At 48.6% G+C, this 22,445-nt stretch overlaps 1 protein-coding gene and 1 long non-coding RNA gene across 4 annotated transcripts in view; one reads left to right on the top strand and one right to left on the bottom strand.

The window, feature by feature from the left end:
* Nucleotides 1–22,445, bottom strand: part of LOC144139027 (uncharacterized) — a 281,828-nt gene that overhangs the window by 204,461 nt on the left and 54,922 nt on the right. The window lies entirely within an intron of this gene.
* LOC144139073 (uncharacterized) lies at nucleotides 14,937–22,053 on the top strand. Its single transcript, XR_013316033.1, has 3 exons — nucleotides 14,937–15,718; nucleotides 17,334–17,387; nucleotides 21,928–22,053. It is a non-coding gene; the product is annotated as an uncharacterized LOC144139073 (long non-coding RNA).

Below are 22,445 nucleotides of genomic sequence, written 5' to 3'. Positions count from 1 at the left end.
CGTTTCGCCACTGAGCAAGGATCTGCGGTATTCTGGGACGACCATCGTGTGCTCATTAAAAAAAAAAAAAAAAGCTGGCATTAAAACGATTTTGTGTATTGTCTCAACTCGTTGAGCATGCGTTGTAACTAATGAAATTCTCAAACTTTGGTTTTTGTTTTGCGACAGTTCTTTTTTCTTCCCACAAAAAAAACTTTTTTTTTTACACCGAAGCGTCAGTTAACTCGGTACGTCAAAGATGCCCCCGAAAAGTGTCATCGTAACATGCTTTAAAGGATTTTCATTGCTCGTTGTGTAACCACCCGTTTTCGCAGCCTTAAATGGATCTCCCGAAATGGATCTCTCAAAGCATGGTGACAACGCCGGCTTATCATTAAGGGCGCCTATTTTTTTTATTACGAGGAGATCTAGGCACTCTTGTTGTAGTGGGGAAAAAAATCAATATAGAAATGCCGTACGCGTCGTCTCATTATCACCATCATAATTTCACTCTGCTTCGCCTGTAATTAGCGTGCTCAAATTACCCACGTAGGCCTCATACACACGTTTCCAGTTCGAAGGCCCCAACGCATGGGTCCATCTCGATTACTCAGATAAATTCTTACTTTATTTACAGAAGCCGCCATGGGAAATTTGGCGTGAATCCGGGAATTATTTGACCTGCCTTTTTTTAATCCCTGAGACATTGGCTATTTGTGTGACATACGTCAGTCATATTGTATTCCATCGCTTGCGGCCATGGCGACGCCCGATTTCCGACCTACGAGGTTAACCAATGCTTTCGCATTAGAAAAACGAACGAATGTGAGCTTGTTTCCGTTGTTGCGCCCCATTTAATGCGTCGTTTCGATTGAATTCGAAAAACACGCGAATGGGAATACCGCAAGCACAAGAGCATTTTTCTTTTTTTTTTCTATTGACAAAAAAAAAATGACTGGAGTAGCAACATCACAGAGAAACAAAAACTGGGTAGCGGATGTTTAAAGAACTGAAACTGCAACCGAAACAAATATTTTACTAAGCGTCTTTGAAAGCAAAAATACAGGCTACCGTGTTAGTAGAAGTGATAAACATTTATTGACATAAGGTTGAGAGTGGACGTGTTCGGCCTCGGCCGCCAGCCCGCGCTGCTTTACGGACTGTAGTCAAGAGGGCTTGCTGTTTCTCCGGTGACGATTTGGTATTAACGTAAAAAAAAAAAAAAGAATCAAGCATTTTCGCTGGCACTGACTAGGAAACGCATATGTGTTAAGCCCAAGATGAATTTTGTTGTACATAGTAATACGTCTTCAGCTAATTCTTATATCTGAAGGACGGATGGCTGATTCTAGCTTCTCGGTAAATTTCTTGCGAACAGAACGTCGATTCACTAACCGATGTTGTGGTGGGGTCCACACCACCTCATGAGCAATGCCTTTATTGTTATGCAAGGTTGCTTGACAAATCTATCCTCCTCGCACATCGCCGTTGACGACGCGTCTTTTCTGATTAAATTACCGGCGATATTTCGTCTGCTCGGACAACACCGAAGTGGATCTGCCTTCATGTACTGAGCGCCATGTACTGGTTCACTTCGAACCTGGATAGTGTGTTAAGACACTGCGAAAGAAAAAAAAACTTGTCGTCCAAATACCCTCTCGCTCAAATAAATGTTTACGCCTCCTCCTCTTCTGTAATTTTGGAGACACAGCATCGGGTTTACGCACCAATTGTCTGCGTTCGAGGCTACGCACTTCGTTGTTCTTTTTATTTATTTCAGCGTGAAAATTATCTTTCAGTGTAAAAATTCTTTTCACGCATTTCTTGGAACTAACCATTTCTATTACAGTTAGCTGCTTTTACGCACAGGACGCAGTCTGTCGCTACGTTTAGTTGGCGCACCGCAAGGTGTATGCAGATGTTCCATCTACGTAGCTTTTCCGTCCCTGGCCTGGCCACGTTGTATTTCATAGTTATACTGATAGCTTCATCTGCGTTAGGATTCAGGGCGTTGACCATGGTCGACGCCCTGTGTGTCGACACCGTGTGTCGAGGTTTCGGCGCACGGTAAATCTCCGGTGCTAATTAACCCGTAGGCATTTTCTGCGGCGTGCCTGACAGCACAGATGCGGCTTGTGTGCGTATAACCCCCAAATTTCGTATTTTGACAGTGTACATCGTACCGAGCGCTACATTCTTGAGCTATCTGAGCCATTCTTTCTGTACCTGTATTTCATTCCTCAATCCACCGCTTTCCTCCCCGCCCCTCCCGCCGCAATTATGACGATGTGTTTTTCGCGACATAAAAACCCTCCGTGCAAATAACGATCATGGGGATTGCGATGACGATATCACGGCGTGCATGCATCTCTCACTGGGAAGCACATATCCATGTCTCAAGAGGAGAGATATCAAAGGCGTGCGTGTTCCTGTGTGCGGAACACTCCACACGGCCTGCTACACTAAATGTCTGTATCTCAGATTCATAAAGAACCAGGAGAACAGATGTCTTCGCCGTGCATTCTATAGCGACAGAACGACACCCGAGCCAAATTATGCGCAACCAGTCCCATTGTGCGCGGTATTTCACGGTGGACGATGCGAAGGTCGACGTAACTAAGGCACACTTACTAAGGGCTGCACTCCGCGCCATGCCCCCGGCCCCGCAATTGCCTCATCGCGCACTCGCGCAAGACTGCAGACTCTGCCCATTTCCGGCTTGCGCAGCGTCCGCGTTAGCCGACGTTACGCCGTTTCCCGGTTCTAGCCACCGCTGAGTGAATACAGAGACGCGGACCTTCCGGGTTCTGCCTTCGCTGCGGGCTCTCACGGCGCGCACGCTCAGCCGCTCTGCAAACGTCGCACGCGCTGGATGACACTGCGTGACCGGGGCGCCCCCATTCAGACGATTGTCCCATCTCCATCGAAAGCGCGGGGGAAACCGTAAGCGATTTCTCATAGACGAGCACTGTGCTTGCGGCGCGCTGCCGGCCCCCCGCAGCGCACATCAGCTTCCCTTTATTTGTTCTCGGCGCCGAATGAGGCTCTGCCACGCTCTCTGTTACAGTGTGTCGCGATGGGTGAACCAGGAAAGACGAGGAATGTGATAATGCTCACTTCTTTGGAGTGACAGTCCTGCGTGGAATCGGATATTTACACGATTTTCGTATGAACTGACATTTGCTATACTTCTCGCCTGACACCGACCAGACGCCGCCTCCCATAACCGCTCCGGCATGCATGTTACAGTACGCCCGTCGCCACCCAATAGCGTCCACGGCGGATGAGGTCCCGTATGCATTTGTGCACCTGTGGTCCAGGGCGCTGACCTCAGCGGTATCAAGTCGAATTATGCGCCCGTGTGAGCAACGTGTTTCTCCGTCGCGTGCGCCGCCAACAGCAAGAGAGGCATGGGAGAGGAGGGGAAAGGTGAAGGGTCGTCGAGTGTGGATTTACGAGGTGTCGTTAATGGAAGGCGGAAAGCAGCAATGGGAGACTGCAGGAGGCATACGGCTCGCTTACTCAAACCGGGAGCCAAGAAGGACGCCCATTTGACCTGGAAGTTAAACTGTGTACGCAGACGAATTTGGCCTCGCGCCACAGTTCGCCAAGTAGGCTGTTAGCACGTGCATCTTGGGGAACGGCATGAAAAGACGGGGACGCAAAGAAAAAAGTGTCCCCGTCTTTTCGCGCTGTTCCCCAAGATGCAAGTGCACCAACAAGCCCAACTCGCCACATTGATACTGTTAGCACGAGTGGCGAGTCGGCGCCAGTTCATCCGCCGCGCCGGACAGGCCTTTCTCTACGGTGTGATACCATAGACAGCTCAAGAAGTTTCAATGCGAAGGGCGTTACTAGCTCAGTAAGAGCTCTTTTGCATTTCAAAGCGCCGTAACAGCTAGGCCGGTTGAGGCGAAACGCTCTGTAGGCTGCAGGACGTCAGGTAGCCTAGAGATAAAGTGTTGCTCTCTCGCACAGCTTGCGCACTCCACATAAATGTTCTACAATTAACGTATACCGCCTGTAGAATGAATACAGAAAGTGGTTACTATACTGAATGGGTCCTGTCGTAACTTTCTTACCTTTGTCAAACCGAAAATCGCGTGTTTACAATTTACAGTGCTGCAGGAAAAATGAAACACGTCAGGTCGATAGCACAGGTTTCAGTGATGCCATATCCGCATAAACTTCTAAAGTAGACGCGAGCACATATATAAGGCAGAATGCTTACATTTTATATCCAGGGCAACTGTATACAACGGTATTCCGAACAATGGTATGAAAAGTGCGAGTTAACACTGCCCGAACAACACACCTGGGGGCTGGATTTGCAGCGCCACCAAAGCAGAAAGAAATATCGATAATTTCCTACGCTGTATCCCATTCGCCACGGACGATTACCGCGTATTCACACGATAGTGACAAAAGGCTACAAAGAAAACAAACGAGCCTGAAATACAAGTAAACTCCCTGCTTTAAATTTTCCATCGTGTGTGTCCAAACACGAATTCTTTATTGCATCTGGCCGTCAACCCCAGATTCAGCAAAACAAGCATAATTACTTGTCGCGAAAACAAACAAATCGATGCGCGGGAAAATAGATCGCGTAGCCCTTCACGAAGGCACTCTGGCGTTAAAAGTGCGAACATTCGGTGCCTTCACTGCCGAGCGGCAAAATAAAAACCCAGGCCTGCTCTCCACAAAGGAAGACGAGACAAGACAAGATAAGAAACGGCACACGAGGAATGGGACTAAGAATCAGCAACACGCCCTTTAAACGCTATTCGCGGGAGGCGTAGACGTCGACGATTTGCGAAAAAAAAGTAAGGGGCGGAGGGGGAGTAAATACAGGGGAGTCAGGAAGAGAACAATGCGCGCATCGTTTCTCCCCGCTAACGGGCAAGATAGCTAGAATTTAGACGTAGCTAGACGACCCGAAACCCTTAGCGCACGGCACCGGTGGCCTGAGAACGAAGTTTTGAAATGGTAATGGCTGCGATGCCAGTGGTTTGCGTTCAACTTCGCAGCGCATGCACTCTGCGCAATTCTGCCAGATGCCCTTCTGTCGCTTTAACGTGAATGTTTCCCCACGCTAATTAAACTTGACAAAGAGCATTTCATGGTGACTGAGAGTGATTATGCGACCATAGCGGGGTTATTTTTCATCGCCCACTTTCCCCGTTCGCTCTCTCTTCTTCGTTATCTTTGGCCCTCTTGGAGGCCAATGCACTCGCTGCGCACTGGCCTTGAGTCTATACGTACGGTCAAACGCATTTAATTTAGGGCAGAGGCGCAAGATAAGGTTATACCTGTGACACACGGCAACGCTAGATCTCCTTTAAACTAAACCCCTTTCGCCACGTCAAAAGACATTTTGTGGAAAGGAGTGGCGCTCCTGACACACAGCCCCCCCCCCCCCCCCCCCGATCTCCTTTACGTAGTTGCTGTAACTGACACACCAATAAAGTGGCGCTAGCAGTTCTGTGAAAAAAGCATGCACAATAACAAAAATAAAGTGCGGCTCATACACCTTATTTATTAGTTTAGAGAGGAACTGTGCGTTTTATTGTTGTTTAGAAAAAAAAACGGGTAATTTCACATATTTGTATTAAACAGCAACGATGGACTGCTTTTTTTAGCCTATGTTCCGTGCCTAATCTGGCAACAGTGGGCAGATGTTTACAAAAATACATTACGATTGGGCTTGTTTGGTGCAGTTTATTTCATTGCAGTTTTAACAATTTATGAAAGTATTAAGAAATCTCATTTGGTCTCACTAAGTTCTGGGAAGCTTATGATTTGCAAGCGCCTGCTTACGAGGCTGCGCTGCTAGCTGCTCCTTTTCGTGCGGGAAAGGAGATAGGCGAACACCCCTTACGGGAAATGCCCGTTTCGGTGAAGGAGATTCTCCTTTGTCGTGTGTCACCGAGGCGAACGCCGTTTCGGTAGCAGTCCTTCTCTGCAAAGGCCTTTTAGGCGCCCGTGTGTCAGGGGTATTACACGCTAGGAGGAAAGTACTTACGCACTTTTCCGCATGGTCACGCAGTTTCTAGTGCCAAACAAAAGCTGCCAGAGAAAACCCTCGCGTGTACGCGAAGATACAGGGCACTCCCCGATGTCTTTCAAAAAAAAAAGTGAAAAACTTGATTTCAATAACTCTTCATAGGTGAGCCCTTCTTCCACAGTGATATTGTAGAGCATTAGATTGGTTTTCGTCCGAGTTATATTTCAGTCTACCCTTACAGATCCCCTACTCAGGTTCCCCCCCAAAATTTTTAGAGTGGGGAGAGGGAGGGCAGAGAGGTGTGTTTTACAGTTCCTCTTGTAAGTATGAACCACAAAGAGCAACTTACACATCGCTTCAGAATTTCCCGTTGCTTACGCCAGTAAGCGCCCTAACAACATTTCAAGGAAGCGACAGATACGTTCCAAAACACAGTCTCCATGCCTTCGGTGAAAAAGCTTCAGGGGTCCTACGAAGGAACTTATTGCCCCCTGCTTTCTATACACACTGCCGGAGTGGAGGGGCGCGGTGCTTTCTTGTCTCAACTTCTCAAGCGCTTCGCTTGGTAAAGCTCAAAGTACCTTCAGGGTATGCACTGAGTCGAATGCTTGTAGATAATAAATAGGCGCTACGTTTAAGGTCCTTCATTCTGAGCAGAACTTAGTATAACCTGGTTAAAGACATGAAGGTGATCTGTTTTCTGAATAGTCTCTAAGTAACGCCGAATAGTTCCCTGGTTTCGCGGAGATGTAATTGGCAGACTCAATTTCCGGACTCCTTTCGTAAATAGCCTACATAACACAAAAGGCAAGCTAATGTGTCTAAGGTATTTACGTCTCGAGGTTTCGCTTTTTCGAGTTTAGCGTCACAGGAGAGATACGGTAAAAAAAAAAGAAATCTCTATGAATAAATAGCGGACTTGCAAAGAAAATAAACCGTGGCCGCATACATACGCACAAAGTTGAATTAGATCACGAGATCCGTCATCGCGAAATAGCTGCTTCGACCCAGAAACAAAGTTGATTAGATTTTCGCGCTTTCGTTCGGTTCGACCCAAATGGCCTAGAACGCTTAGCCTATAGTCCAATAGGAGAAACTCGCAATTTCTAGTTATTTTTTTTTTTCTCAACGACGAACTCCTGCGCGTTTTTTTTTTTTTTTAATTCCTCCACTCTGTTTTATTCTCAAGGGCCGAAGAAGAAGCCGAAGCCAGGAAGCTAGGCAGGAAGGAAATAAGAAATCTTATTGAAAAGGAATTGCCCAAGGTGTACCAAGGGGAGGAAAAGGAGGCGTAAGAATTAATTACGTCCCTTCTAGAACCTGAATCTGACACCAGGTGCAAAAAACTCTATGTTCGCGTCTATCTGCAGGTTTATTAGGAGAGAGAGAGAGAGAGAGAGAGAGAGAGAGAGAGAGAGAGAGAGAGAGAGAGAGAGAGAGAGAGAGAGAGAGAGAGAGAGAGAGAGAGAGAGAGAGAGAGAGAGAGAGAGAGAGAGAGAGAGAGAGAGACATTGGACATCAGAAAGGAAAATTTCTACGATAATTCGCAGGGAAGTGCTTTGCTTTTTGAGGCTAGAGCAGGTTGCTTGCGAACTAAGAGCTTTGTGGGAAAGTATTCACAAAATTATGGGGTATGCGTGGTCTGCGGAAAAGAAACGGAAACTATGCGGCACATAGTGTTAGAATGCGAGGGTATTCGGCTTCCAGAAGCCCTAGGATTTAACAGTAGCACAGAGGAAGGTAACTTTAAGGCTGTCGAGGCGACGAAAATGAGATTAGAATGCTGGTGGACGAAAAGCAGAGAGGGGAATATTGCCTGAGGCAGTTACCACCTGTAACAGGAAAAAAAGTATTTTGTGCCTAATAAGTTTTTTGGGCCTGCCCTAAGCAGCACTAGTATTAAACCAAGAGTCTTTTTTGGTAAGACGACACGTCATCACCCCGCTACTAAGGGGAAACCAATAGCAATCATCATTATCATCATCATCATCATGAGAGAGAGAGAGAGAGAGAGAGAGAGAGAGAGAGAGAGAGAGAGAGAGAGAGAGAGAGAGAGAGAGAGAGAGAGAGAGAGAGAGAGAGAGAGAGAGAGAGAGAGAGAGAGAGAGATGTCAAGTACGGAAAATTGTGTCAAGGTCAATGATGACGCAAAAGGGGAAGCTGATGCGCGCGTCAGGATTTTCTTGTAATAATAGCTGCAGCTGTGAGGACGGTGCCTTATAAACAGACTGAAAATTTTAGCAGAATTACGGTTTAATCGTGCAGTGAGCGCGATTCCGCTTTATTTACTCCAATAAGGATTGGGCACCGATTAGAGACGATTGCTCACTGAAAACAACGTACGAAACGGTGACTAAGACGCACTTATTTAATTCTAGGGCGCTGGCGTCCCCGGAAGTGCAGTTGAGGAATAAAAGAGAAAAACCCACACGAAAAGGCCGCCTCCATTCTGCTGCGTCAGTGAACTGGAAGTAGCACCGCCGTGGACGGGGCCTGTGGGTGTCGTCTCCTCCGTGCCGTCGCAGGGCCAGTCACTAAAACCTGGCCCTACCGGGTGGAGGGGGGAAATGCGACCACTGCGAAGATTGTTGCAACTCAGGCGGCGGGAAGGAACAACACGCTCACAGTCAAACTGCAAGCGTGTAGTTTCAAAGCCGTTCAAACGAAACTACACGCTTGCAGATTGACTGCGAGCGTGTAGTTTCATTTAAACGGCTTTCGTTTAAAAAACCACGAAGAAAGGGTGCAAGTGTTTGGTTTATTTCAAGGATAACCACGCCACTAACACAATTACGCCAATAATAATTTTCAATGCGAACCTCGAACAAGAAAGTTACATGGTTATAAAAACCGATTAAATAGTGGCAATTCACTATCCGCTGTCTCACACTGCCCCTACGACATCCAAGGGTGTGATTGGTGTCTGTGTGATTTGGTTTGTGTGATTGGGTCTGTGTGATTGGTGGCCGCCCACAAAAGATACCGCCAATAGACGTGAATGTGCGCATACCATGGTACAACTCGTTCCACCTGGCCGCACCGCTTGAATGTTAGCACTGACTTATACTCCGTTTCGGGTACCTCACCAATGAGTCGCTGCTAAGTTCGCGTGGCGGGAAATGTGAAAGGCGCTCAATTTAAGTGATCCTTCGGGGCCGGAATGGAGTTTAGAGTGAACCTGTTACAAAGACTACTTCTTTTAAATGAAAACAATGACGTGTAGTAATGTAAACGAGAGTAATCTGTAAAGCATCATAATAAAGTCATGTGTTTCGATTCGGCCCAATGAGCATGAGCAGCAGCGCGCATGTCGACGCGGTTCTCGCCTGGGCGGCCCACTATGCTCCTCAGCCTTGCCTAGCTGATTCGATTGCCCGCGTAACGATATTTAAGGGCGCTTCTACTATTCGCGGGTGGTGTAAACCGATCCGGACTCCTCGTAACCCAGGTGCCCCGAGTGTGCCGTAAACGCCTTCGATGAGCGACGAACGCAGCCTGGAACGGCGCCAGCGGAGCGCCTTTGTTAGCGCCGGCGTAGCCGCCGCTGACCCCTTTTCTTGGTATCTTCGTCGAGCCCTCATAAACCCGCGCTTCCTTCTTGCGAGTCGCACGTAAACAGGGTCGCCCCTACGTGTAGGTCCCAACCGGGGTATTGTCTCGCTCAGTGTAAGGTTGCACGCCATAAGAGCCTCCTTCGCTCGTGGTCAACAAGACGGGCGGACCGAGACTGCAATTTCGCGCGGCAGACCGCGCGGCCTCGGCGCGCGACACGGAGTGGTAAACTATTTCCCGCGGAGGCTCGCGCGAGCTTTAGTGCTCCGGTGCCGTTGCCTCTATTGACGCCACGCGCGCGCGTGGCGCGAGGTGAAGATATATTACGAGCAGTGCACCCGCACGTCCGCACGCGTCGTGCCAAAGCGCCGGGTCGAATGACAAAAAAGAAAGGCTGAAGTTTGCTTCACGGTTCACTTGACTGCACGGAAATGAAAACTTAAAAAAAAAAAAAAAAGAAGACTGAAAGCGAGGGCTATTCGTTCAGAAGAAACGATAGAAAAATGCTAAAATTTTATTTATGGTATGCTTGCCTGCAAGGAACTGAAAAAAAAAAACAATGAAAGCTCTGAAGCAACTCAGTTGGGTTATTCACGGGATTCCACTATATCAGTAGAAAAAGAAAAACATTTATGCGTACCGAGTAAAATTATTGCAGTTCAGTTTTATTTCTTTAAATAACAGCCCATCGGCCTGCCTGCTTCGCTACGAAGGACAACAAAAGACGATATCGCTTTTGCAGCTGCCACGCGGCGTCCATATTCTTTAATTCGGTTGTCGATTTCGTATGCCACAGACCATCGAAGAAATGAGATTTAGTTTCGACATGTCGCATTGTCGCCCTCATGGACACTGGTGCGACAGCACTACTATTCCACACTCGCTAGCTGTGAGCCACGATTATAGCGTTACAATATTTTCAAACGAGAAAAAAAAATACACGCCACTCAAACGGTGTAGATGCAGTGCGCCACTCGATTCAATTTCCCCTTGCAGCCTCACAACCACCAAACAGTTGATTTCCTGCTATGCTGTTACGAGTGACTCGATCGCAACAGCTCCCATTTGCCGCGTGTAGCTCGTCGGGTCGACTCGGTGCACTGGGTGTAATTTTTTTTATTTATTTTAAATGCCGAAACTTCCAAAGCGGTCATTTTAATACACTGTAGTTTGTGTTGATTCAATTATTTGTATGATCAGATTCAACGGTTTTAGGGTCAGACGGAACCAACACTTCCCGATTTATTTTAACCAAGAGATACCTTTATTGATAATGTCCTTGCCAATGTCATATTTGCCACCCCACTCTTCCACTGTATTTCAGTTGTTCAGCGCAAATTTTCTGTATCGGCGTTATTCTACGACTTCAGATTTGTGCTACCAGCCTATGATTGATTGATTGATTGTGGGGTTTTAACGCGCCGACGCTTCACAGGCGATGAGGTGCGCCGTAGTGGAGGGCTCCAGATTAATTTTGACCACCTGGGGATCTTTAACGTGCGCCGAAAGCTCGTACACACGGCCGTTTTTGCTTTTCGCTTCCACCAGAAAAGCGGCCGCCGCGGCCGGGAATCGAGCCCGCGTCCTCGTGCACAGCAGCGCAGAGCCTTAGCCACTGAGCCACCACGGCGGGTCAGCCTATGATTCCACGTTAAGATACACAATATCATATTAAGTGCCATTGTACGCGTTCAAATTTCGAATTGCGGATTTCTTTGCCTCTGTTTCGTGCATAATTCCTAGCGGGGAAATTAGCACTGCAGCAGCGCCAATTGTTGCGCTTAAATTTACCTCCATTTCCCAGATTTCATCCGACCAGATAATTCTAATTGTTGCGCTTAAATTGACCTCCATTTCCCAGATTTCACCCGACACGATAATTTTATTTAATCTCGACAATTCAGCCGCCGAGATCACCATTAGCTATTGGTTTTTTCTCACTTTCTGCGTTCCAGGTTTCAGTTTCAGCTTCGCCCACAGGAATTGTCATTGCTTTGAACGCCTTGAAGCTATTCCGCTTGCGTGGTTCAATCGGCAGTGCTCCCATTTTCAACGCCATCGGGCTCAGAGTAACTACTCTAGCGGAAGGTCCATTTTAGGCTTTTTTATAATCTCTCCTTTTTCTTCGGGTTATTTGGGTTTCGGGTGTCATAGAGAGATACAAAATTTAACCGCCTACCTAAGCCAAGAAAAGCCGTTGTCTTTAGAGGTCCGTATAGCAGAGACCACGGAAAGAACTGCCGAGGGGAATTCGGCCCGCCAGCGTATACTCGCCACGGTTTGATAGTAAGGAACTTTCCTATTTAATAGCCGGAGCACCCTTCCACCTCCCTACAGTGGCTTGCGCATGGATCAAAATCACGATTGAACGAGTTGGTATGAGCATTTGGCTCGAGTGAGATGTTAGCAGTTGTGGAACCCCAACTCTTAAGCTCGGCAGTGTTAACTGCGGATGTTCAAACCTACTCTTAGGGTAGCCGGACGCGTTATAAAAAGACGGGAAATTGAGGGAAAGTAAAAATAGTCGACCTCAAAAATTTGCGGGTTGTCCTTGGGCAGAGTGAAACACGTGCGCACGACACAATCGCCTGCTCTTCTCCACGCCCGCTTGGTCCTCGCCGTTTGCTTGTTTGCGCTCCTTCTTCCGGTCGTATACATGCCCCTCTATTGCGCTCACTCGGTAACTTGTACGCTCGGTTGCCCACGCCCCCGCTTGATTGCAGGCTTGGTTGGTCTGTCGTTCAGCTCTTCAGTGCATTCTTGCATGCTATGACGCTCTCGCGAAGCCCGCATTTTTATTTAATGTTGGGATGCTTTCCAAAGACTTCAAAGTGCGCGTTCTTTTTTTTTTTTTTTTTTTTCGTTCTTCGTGAGGAGCAGGACCACGATTTCTCTCCTCTTTTCGCTTCCCGCGGCAGTGAGGCGCGAGGTTTAAATTAACCCGTTCACGTACGATATCGTCATTTTCTTTACCGAGTACCTGTGTAATATGATTCGACAATGCGTAGCCACGTCTCTCATACGACGGATGCCAAGGGCTTCAACTTATGCTCCCTTGCCGGTAGCCTTGCGGTTTCGTGGATGGTATCACCGAGTTTCCAAAAAAGTTGCCCAGGATCCTTAAGCATATTCTCAAGAAATTAGGGAAGTATTAGTGAAGTACGGTAGAAATTAGGGAAGTAGGGAAGAAATAAGGGAAGAGTTGTTAGGGAAATATATATGCTACAAGATGGTGTTTTACAACTCGTCGGTGACCATGCGATTACCTACGATTAGCGCCTATAGAGTGCCACTGTTTTATTTGTTTTTATTTCTCGTCTTGGCACCCTTTTGTTCCATTTCAAAATATCTCGATCGAACACCGTGTTCCGCGCGGCGCCGACGTAGAGTAACGGTTAAGTCACGTGCCGGTCATGCGTCCCTGAGTTCGATTCTAGTCCGCGAAACGATGAAGCAATTCTTGGCGGCAGCGGCAGTTCCGGCAGGAAGACAGATAGAGAGAACAACTTTTATTTGAGCATTGATCAGAAGATCATGTGGGAGTGGTTCCCTATTCACGGGAATCCATTGGCCGTCTTGACCACGGCTGCCCTCTCGACGAGGATGAGCTGGTCCGGGAGGGAGGGGCTAGACAGCAGTGTCTCCCACTGCTCTTAAGGGGGGGGGGGGGGATATTAGGGGTGGAAGGTCACGTGCTTCCTGCACACGGCTTGTGAAAACATCAGCTGGGTGCGTGATTTCGCCAACTTATAGCCAAGCAACGCTTCCGCATTAAAAAGCGCCGAAAGACAGCGTGCGTCCATGGCGGCGGCTGTTGACATTATGCCACTGCTCCGTAGGTGGCTAGTAAGCAGCGCCCTTCCTCCATGCTCAGAGACATGCGGGGCAAGCAGTGCCGCGCGGCTGCAGCGTTCCCGTGTCGGCGGCCATGAGAACTGCGCCCCAGAAGACGCCCATATGCATGTATAACCCGCCAGCCACATGGCACTGTGCCGGGTGCGTGCGTCTTCCGCAGAACGAGCCACAGCGACGAAAACAAGGGAGGGAGGGACTGGGCACACGGCGGAAATCTAGATATGCTACAGTGATATGTGACTCGAAAATGAAAACGAGGGCGCACTAATCCGAAAGTGCGGAACGCGACAATGCCTGCAACCGACCTAGGAAAGTCAGCAAACGGGCGGCGCGGTCTCTGGACAACGGCAAGGCCGAGCGTGACATTCGCGGTACTTGCAGGCCTGAGTAGATGTATGGCTCCGCGCCGCGTCCGTTCGTCATCCCCCAAGGTGCCGGCGCAAAGGGGTGAGGCGAGCGGCATGCGAGGAAAGTCAGTGGCATTGCGTGGCGTTTAATCATTGACCATCAGGTGATGTACGGCAACTAAATCGGAAATCGAATCCGCGCGGTGGTGAAGCACGACATATTGAAAGCCACACGATGGCCCGTTGCGACTGAACTTCGAAGCTATTGACTTATACACGATTGAAAAGGTGTCCCTTAATTTTAATGTCGGACATTTTATGCGATGCGTTGTTTTAGGGCGATTTGGGGCACTGAAAGTTAGATGGGCAGGACCAGGTTTTTTACAAGAGTTCCCCAAGGAAAGGCAGGGCCCATGCAGGGCCCTGCCTTTTCGTACACGAGACATGTGTACGAAAAAGGATTAGAATCACGACAACCGCTAACCCTTTGGAGAGGGATTCGTTCCAACGGTACTCGCTCCCGTTCTTTCTGTTTGCACCCAACATTAAGCCGATGATGTGCATGTGTGCCCGACTACCATGCTCTGCGCAGCTTGAAATTGACCTAGTGCTAAGTGTCTTGTTCGTTCACGTGCGTCCGCGGCTTCCAGATTTTTGTATCAGCGAGCAAGCTTCGGAACTTTGCTTCAAAATTCATTTTCGTGCGAGCATATTTTAGAGGTTCATTGCCGTCGTTAATATAGTTAGCTACACTCCTTGACGCCATTTCTTTCCTTTTTTATCACACGATGTGCTGCATCTTTTACCACGCGATGTGCTGTGGTGCATCTAAATCCAAAAAGAAAAAAAAAAGATGTCCGCGCGTACATATGTACAGTCTTTGTCAAAATTTTCTAGGCCACGCCGAAAGGGCACAGGCCGCAAATCATTGAACGTACAAGCTTACCTCCCAAGCGAGGCTGAAACGTTTTATGCCGGAAAGCTAGAAAAACCCCTTTTTGCCTCACTGCAGTAAAATATTTTTGTCTCATTTAAAGGTAAAGCTTATTCTTTAAATTCTTTGTGGTCCAGAAGGCTTAGGAATGGCTTCGAAAATCTAGCAAATCGTGTACATCCCCAAGCCTTCTGTTGTGGCGTAGAGTGGCCAGAGCAGAAAGCACAGCCAACCCTTGATGAGTTCGGGTGCTGCGCAAGTTTCTTGTGAATCTCGCCTATGCCACTATTTTGTCATAGCCGTACATTACGTGCACTGACCAACTGCACCCAAAAGGGGAACGGGTTTTCACGACACTGCAGTTGACGGTGGTCGCGTACCCGATTGCAGGGTAGATAAGTGATTCGCCGACTTCCTGCACGGCCCGCGCGGCGAGCAGCAACGGTCCTGACGCGCGAGGGCGGGGCGGGGTCACTCATACACGCCGCGCGCTGCGATCGCCGCTGCCCAGAATAAGTGCTGACCTCCGGGTTGCCTGAGCGCGTGCGAGCGGCCATTGTGTCTGGCAGCGCGTGCCGGCACGCAACCAAGTCGGGCCAAAGGCGCCGGACAATGGCCTCCACACCCCGCGCCTGCTTCTTCTGCGGTCAGCGCAGCGGCGGCGGTCACCAGCGGCGCTAAGAACGACGAGATCGGCCAGCGCGATCTGCGCGTAACGCCGCGGGGCTTCGCGGTCCGCCGGCCGCACGGAATGCTTCGGATGCGTGCGACGAGACGCGTATACGAGCGCATGACACGGGTAGCACCGGAACGGGCCTTTTCACACGCCGCCTGGTGTCAGCCGGGATGAAAGAGGAGCGGGGCACAAAGGGCACGCAACGCGTCGGAAGCGCACGAGAGGGGTGGCGCAACTCGCAGGAATGCCCGCCGCTGGCAGGAGGAGCCTTTGTGACTGCCCTGCACTGGCTGGCGCCCAGCCGAGCCAAGTGGCACGGCTTTGATTACGGCTAATCGGCGAACCCGAGAAGCATTGTGCGCTCCTTCCAGGTATGTGCGCTTAAGCGCGCGGCTTGTTAGGAAAGCGCAAAAGTAATTTTGCGTAACGGGGAGCTTGCTCATTTACATTTTAACGAGTTTAACCTCGCAATTTGGGTTGCTCTTCCAGTGCGCTCTTAAAGTGTCCCCGTGGGTCGACATCACCTCAATGCCCCCGAAGACCAACCTTTTCAATCAAACGAGCGAAGTAGGCCGATACCACCACGCCAGGTGTCCCAGAAAAGTAACGGGAGTAGCAAAAGTACGCGCGAATCACCAACTCTGCTGCATATCCAGCTTTGAAGTACAAGTTTAAATATGCGGCAGTCGCTACCAGATTGGTGAGACCGTCTTATAGGCAGTGAAGAAAAACCGGCCCTGCAGAAACTCGATAACTCAATGCCAGTTGATTGCCAATCATAGGTCGGCAGGCTCATGCACGAGTGCACTCACCCCCCCCCCCCCCTCACCACTCATGGTGAGTGAGCCTCACCATCGTTTTGGACTGGCAAGTGTGAGTGCGAGTGAGTGCGAGCCCCACGCGCAGTGAGCCCCGTTCACCACTCGCGAGTTCGAGCGCCACTCGCGGCGAGCACCACTCACTACTCGCGAGTACAAGAGCAACTCGCGGGGAGCCCCGCTTACCACTCGCGAGTGCGAGTGCCACTTGCCGTGAGCCCCGCTCACCACTCGGGAGTGCACTCGCGCTTCTCGCGCAATTTGCAGGGCTTACCGCGGTGAGCTTGTACTCGCTGTTGGCTATTCGTCTCAGAAGCCGCTCGCTGTGATGGTTGTTAATGGCGGGACTGCTGTTAGCTTCGGAAATATGCCGTCACTGAGCTCCTGCTATGACGCACCCTAGAATTAATTCTCTGGTGGCGCGTTGATTTAGGAATATGATTTGAATGGCCTTCTGACGCCGTAATGCACTAATACTGTTCGGTTTCATGACTCGTGGAGGGTCTGCTGCACACACTCGCGTGCGAGGGCAGACGGCGAGTGGTGGGCGCGAGTGAGTGCACTCGAGTGGTGATCGTGAGCGCGGGTGATGGCGAGTGGTGACGGCAAGCGGTGAGCGCAAGTGAGTGCTAGTGGTCACGGCGAGTGCATCGTGAGCGCGAGTGGGTGGGTGCGGGTGGTGGAGGGCGCGTGGTGAACGTGAGTGCGAGTGGTGAGGGCGACTGGTGAGCGTGAGTGTGAATGAGTGCGTGAGGAAAAACACATTTTTCGGTGGGAGTGTGAGTGAGTGGCGCCCACTTTTGCCGAGGTATGTTGGCAACATTTCACGCTCCCCTAAATGCCCGCAGAAATATGACCAGACAATACGGGCGCAAAGCCACGCAAATCTCGACAGAACTGCACCAATCGCTTTGTCAAAAGTTGGTTTGTTGGTGCGTTTTTAAAATTCCCAAGCGCAAGTTTCCACCGTGAACCCGCAACAGAAAGAAAAATGACGAGCTTCCGGTGTTCTATTTTCTCTTAGCACACCCCCGCATGAAGGTCCTTTGGCCCGTTGCAATTTCAAGGGGTCTTTTAATTTTTTTGCTGTGGTGCCCATTCCCGCCTGTTGGCATTTGTCGCCCGACGCTTTTTTTCTTTCTTGTTTTTTTTTTCGTTTTTTTTTCAGTACCTGTACGTTTTTATGATGCTGACAGCGACAGGATGCGACGAAGGACTCAAGGTACGAAAAGAGTGAAGCTGCAGAGAGGCAGGATAGGCTGAAGCGAACAAAATAAGGGAGAGCCACCCTGTTGTGGGGGAAGCTGGTGGGGGCAAATGGGCCACGCGAGGTGTATTTAGCGAATTTCGTGCGGACCACTTTGGTCAGACCCTCCCCTTTTCGGGTAGGAAAATACGAGGCTATCGCCACTGTGCCGAGGAATTGTTGCATGGGTGTTATCACGTGACCCGTTTGAAAAAGTATGGGAGACGATCACCTAGCTGGGCGAGAGCTGAACCCTTTTTCGGCTCAACCAGCAAGTTACATCGACACACGGAGATGATAGAGCATTTTCCCTCATTTGGCGTGGCTATGCCCATGTCTTTCAGGCGTACGTTGTCCCTTCTTGCAAGAGGGAAAGTGCAAAAGCATCGTCGCTAAATAAAAAAAATAGAGGCTTGCTATGAAAGACCAGCTGATGTCACAATTCAAGCCCGCATTGGTGATTATTCGAAGCGAATCGCGTTTCACAGGTATTATGCACACTTTCACGAAGTTTTAGGCTAAAGCTAAATGTTTCCCCCTTTTCCGGAGTGGTCTTCGGCGGACTGGGCAAACATGCGCATACTCGACAAATGCAATATCTACAATTTCTTTGATTTATGAAGCGTAATGTTGCCTGGGCTTTAAGGATACAAAGTGAGGAGTATCTTTATTAGATGTTGTAGGTTCCAAAGGTGTTGCTGTAGCAAATGAAGAACCTTTTTGTCATATATCCGGTGCCTTTTGCAATATAAGCGCGTAACACGTTTTGAACAGCATTTATTTAGTTGTTTGACTCTTATGCGAGTTAATGTTTTAAAACAGGCTCTAAGAATGTCCGCAAGACCTCTCAAGGCGTGGCGCAAATTCTTAAAGAGTCTTTAGAAAGCCGTGGCTTGCCAATAATTGTCTGAATTTCTATGCGGTTTAACAAAAAATTATCCGCTATATTAGATACTGTATTTTGCGAACAAGGTTTTGCTCGAAGTTTTGCGGACTTTCCATTTCAAAACAACGAACGTTTATTTTTTCTATTTGTTTATAGCTATACCTTTTTTTTGTCTGGTTTTAAGACATTGAGACGAGAACATAAAAAAAAAATATGCCAGCTACTTATTTCCTTCTCATCGTAAAACACACAAGATTGCGGCAACATGAAGAGGTGGGGCTATAATTAAGTGGGCTACTGGCCCTCAAAAACGGAATAGAGTCAAAGCATTGTAAATACGGCAATGCTTAGAAATTTTACGTATTTGGAATGTTTTTATCATACTCTCTGGCTTTCCTTAACGAAGGAATCAGTGCAGTGTTTTTTGCAACGTTGACTCAAACGTTTGCCTATTTACTGGTTTTCCCATCAGGATTCTCCCATTTGTGCAAGCTTGTTTGGTGATGGCACGCGGGGTTTTTGGAGTGTAGTTTTTGTGACAAATTACATTCGAAGGGTGAAAGGTCATACAATCAGAAATTACCGGAGAAGTCTCCATTTCTGTGAACGCATCAGTGAACGCATTGCTAATAACCAGCCGGTTTTAGTCTACAGATTCGCTTCTGATTAAAAATACATTTTAAACCTCCCTGTCAAGTCTGTAATTAAGACTATTTAAGGGAAAGTGACCAGATACTTGTCAATGGTGTCAATAGTTTCGTACAAGAAATCGGTTGGTTAAAGCGTAAGCGGTGATTGCAAAGGGATTTTGTAAATTAATTTAACGAGTGAAGTCAACAGCATTTAGCGTGGTCATCATGAAATCAAGAATTGAAAATTAAGTGGCAACTACTGTATGATATCTGCCATATCACGACCCCGCGAGAGCTAACTCGACAGGCTATCCGACGTTTTTCACAAATTACTTATCGATGAGCTCGGGGACAGACGAACAGTGCTGAAGACCAAAGCATGCCGATAAAGCGTAAAGCATCCAGGAACATGTGAGTTTTTTTTACATCTAACTCCAGATAAGATAAAAATATCCCACTCAACACAACTGGATGCAATATCACAATCCAGCTGTGTAGTACAAAAAATTATCGGAGTTAATTAGCCCTGTTCCTGACACGTCTACAACTGACAAATGCATAGCGATCAAATGATAACGCTGAATGGGTTTTGTTGCAGTGCTTGGGCATTTCTGAGTGATTCTTATCCCTTGACGTTTCATCGTCACTTGACATTCGCATTACTTTCCCGTTTTTGATTCGTACGAGCTGCCTGCATTCCTTCATCAGAACGTTACCGCTTTGTATGCGCCCACTCGGCCAACTCGGTGCAGCATACAACCGCCATTAACAGCGCCCCGATACAAGTTCAAATCCACCACCATAACAGTTTTTTTTTTAATTTCCTGATTCTGCTATCTGCCTCGCCCCCACCCCCACCCAGTGAACGCACAACATATATCTGTCGTCAAGCAGGTAAAACGTCCTACACTATGCCCGCTAGTTTCTCATGCGATTTTTTCCAACACCAGCAAGACGGCGAACGTTTAAAGCGAAGCATGATACGGTTAGGGTTCCGTGCATTTTTGCTCTGCGTGTGCTAAAACGCCGTGCGGGAAAGACAACTTTATTGCGCATGCTTAGCAGGAAGCGGATGCAACTCGTGTCTTAGCACCATTTTCGCGAAAAAAAATTGTATCACAATTGGCCCATAAGACGACTCTATCATTACGCCCAGTTTCATTCACTTGCCTTAATTATTTAGTTCACAGTAAAGTTGTAAACGTTACAGACTTCCCGTCGGCTGCCAATATATATGGGCATATCTACGGTAGGAGTACGGCTACAAAAAATTACTCTAGTTTGATCTAAACTTTCCGAACAAATATTTCCCAACAATTGGCCACTCAGACGACTTTACAACACAGTTTCTTTTGCTTGTCATGATTAGTTAGTTCGCAATAAACGAGTTCGTACCTGTGTTCAAGGTTCGGTATCACCTCTGCGCCGTGCGCCAGACAGCTTACCTCGTTATTCACCATCACGGAGTAAAATGGCCCATGGCATTTTTGTCTGCAGTTTCGCAATCCCACTATCTGAAAATCGTTCGAATGCATTGCTGCAACGGCGAGGTCGCCCACACGCGGTAGCTTGCTATTTATCCAAGCGCGAGCCTCTTCGAACTCGACACCATGCGGGTTTATGCTCTTTCAGGCTATTTTTGTTTGCTCGAAACCGCCACCGTTGCCACATACGCAAACGACGAAGAAATCCGCGCAAGCACACGTATAAATGCTTCTAATTATAAAATTTTGATATTTGCTTCGATCCTGGCCATGGCGGTCGTTCTCCTGATGCACGAAAAAAAAAAAAGAAAAAGCCGAAGTTTCAAGATTTCGAGACACGTTAAGAATCTCCGGGTGGTGTAAATTCGCCCATATAGTCCTCCACTACCGCGAGCCCTAGTAGCCCAGGCGCAGCTTCGGCCCGTATTATACAAACTCCAGCATTTTAATTCTTTTTACTCCTTCGCACGAAGGCCACATTGAAGGCGTGTGTAACCAATGATGCGTTGGACTACTTCCGGTGGAAGGAAAGCCGATAAAAGTGAAATGAAGAACCGTCGCTACACAGCATCGGACCTGATAAGCTGACCAGCAGATGAACCTGTCGAAGCGACTCACAAAAGTTGTTTATAGCGTACCCGTTAGGCAGGACCGAATGTTGCTTTTCGGAAACAAAAAAACCAGAGCGTCTACGCTAAGTCGTTGTCCAAATTATGACGCTATGGCCATGAAACACTAGTACAGCTACGGCGGAATATGTCCCACGCATTGCGTCTGTGCTATTACATATCGATATGCTTAAAGCGGACGTTCGAACGTAGTGTCTCGAAATCCTTGTTAGGTTTTGTTTTTCCTGTTTACTGCTTCTGAACCAAGGCCAGATATTTTTTTCTCGCCATAACTCAGCGCAGTTCGTGCTTGGGAGCGGCTCGCCTGTAAGACGAGGTTTCCTCGGTGCACGTCTCTCGGCAGAAGGGCCCACGCTGGCCCGCTCTCGAGTTTCAGCGCTGTTGTAACTCCCCGCACCCCCCGCGGTGCCCGCCCGCGCCTGCAGAGGATTCTAGGCGGCCCTCTTCGTTGCACAGACGTTTCTGTCTCTTTCGCTTCTTCGTTTAGACTTTTGAATGAACTATTATACGCACGCTAGTAATTATTTTGCTGGAACGGCCGCCTCCGAATTCGCCCTTTGAAGTATCTTTCCGTGACTGGTTTCTATTTTCTTGGACAGAAAATAGCTGATTGGAGCTAGGAAGCGTTCGCCCAATTAGCTGGAAATATAATAGCTAGTGTGTACGTTTTTTTTTTTTTTTGCTCAGTGGATGCGGTCGCAGCGGATGTAATTCCGCTTTTCCCTCCAGCAGGGAGACGACTAACTCGAGGGGCACTTGTCACCCTCGCCGTCGCAGCCTCACGCCGAGAGACCTTCACCAGCCAACTATGTTCCGTTAGCTACGATTGTTTTTCTACTTTTATGTATTGAGTGTAACCTTTGAATTCTATGCCCTGAATTTCAGAAAACGTTAGTGCTGTGCCCGCCGACCCAAGGAATGCCCATTCGATCCAGCAGCCCTACCTCTCCAGCGTTTGCGAGCAAGACGTCTCGAATATCCAGCTAGCGCGCCTGCCCAGCTAGGCTCCGTTCAGGCGCGGACCTTTTAGATGCAGAGCATCTGATTCATTCGCCTTGTCCCTCCGGCGTCGTCGTCGTCGTCGGCGTTGTCCACCCCTCCCCCATTCTCCTCGCCGCGCGAGCTGCGCTCTCCGCCGCTCACCCCCTCTCCTCTCCGATAGCGAACACTCTCTCGCGAGGGGCATTGGATTGGATTCGATTAGATTGGATTGGATTGGCTTGGCTTGGGTTGAATTGGATTGGATTGGATTAAAGTGGATTGTGTTGGATTGTGTTGCGTCGTAGCCGCGGCACGTTGCGTCATAGCCGCGGCAGACGCGCTGGGGCCGGCGCATCTGCAGTACTCTCTCTTCCGCGGTTTCCTCTCCTTCGGGCGCGCTGCGCATATAACCGGTGTGCCGT

This window comes from Haemaphysalis longicornis, unplaced genomic scaffold (assembly GCF_048455015.1).
Source record: "Haemaphysalis longicornis isolate Haplotype H1 unplaced genomic scaffold, Haemaphysalis longicornis Haplotype H1 scaffold_1, whole genome shotgun sequence".
Classification (NCBI taxonomy): Eukaryota; Metazoa; Arthropoda; class Arachnida; order Ixodida; family Ixodidae; genus Haemaphysalis; species Haemaphysalis longicornis.
The sequence above is the reverse complement of the archived record's forward strand: the minus strand, read 5'-3'. Positions and strand labels throughout refer to the sequence as shown.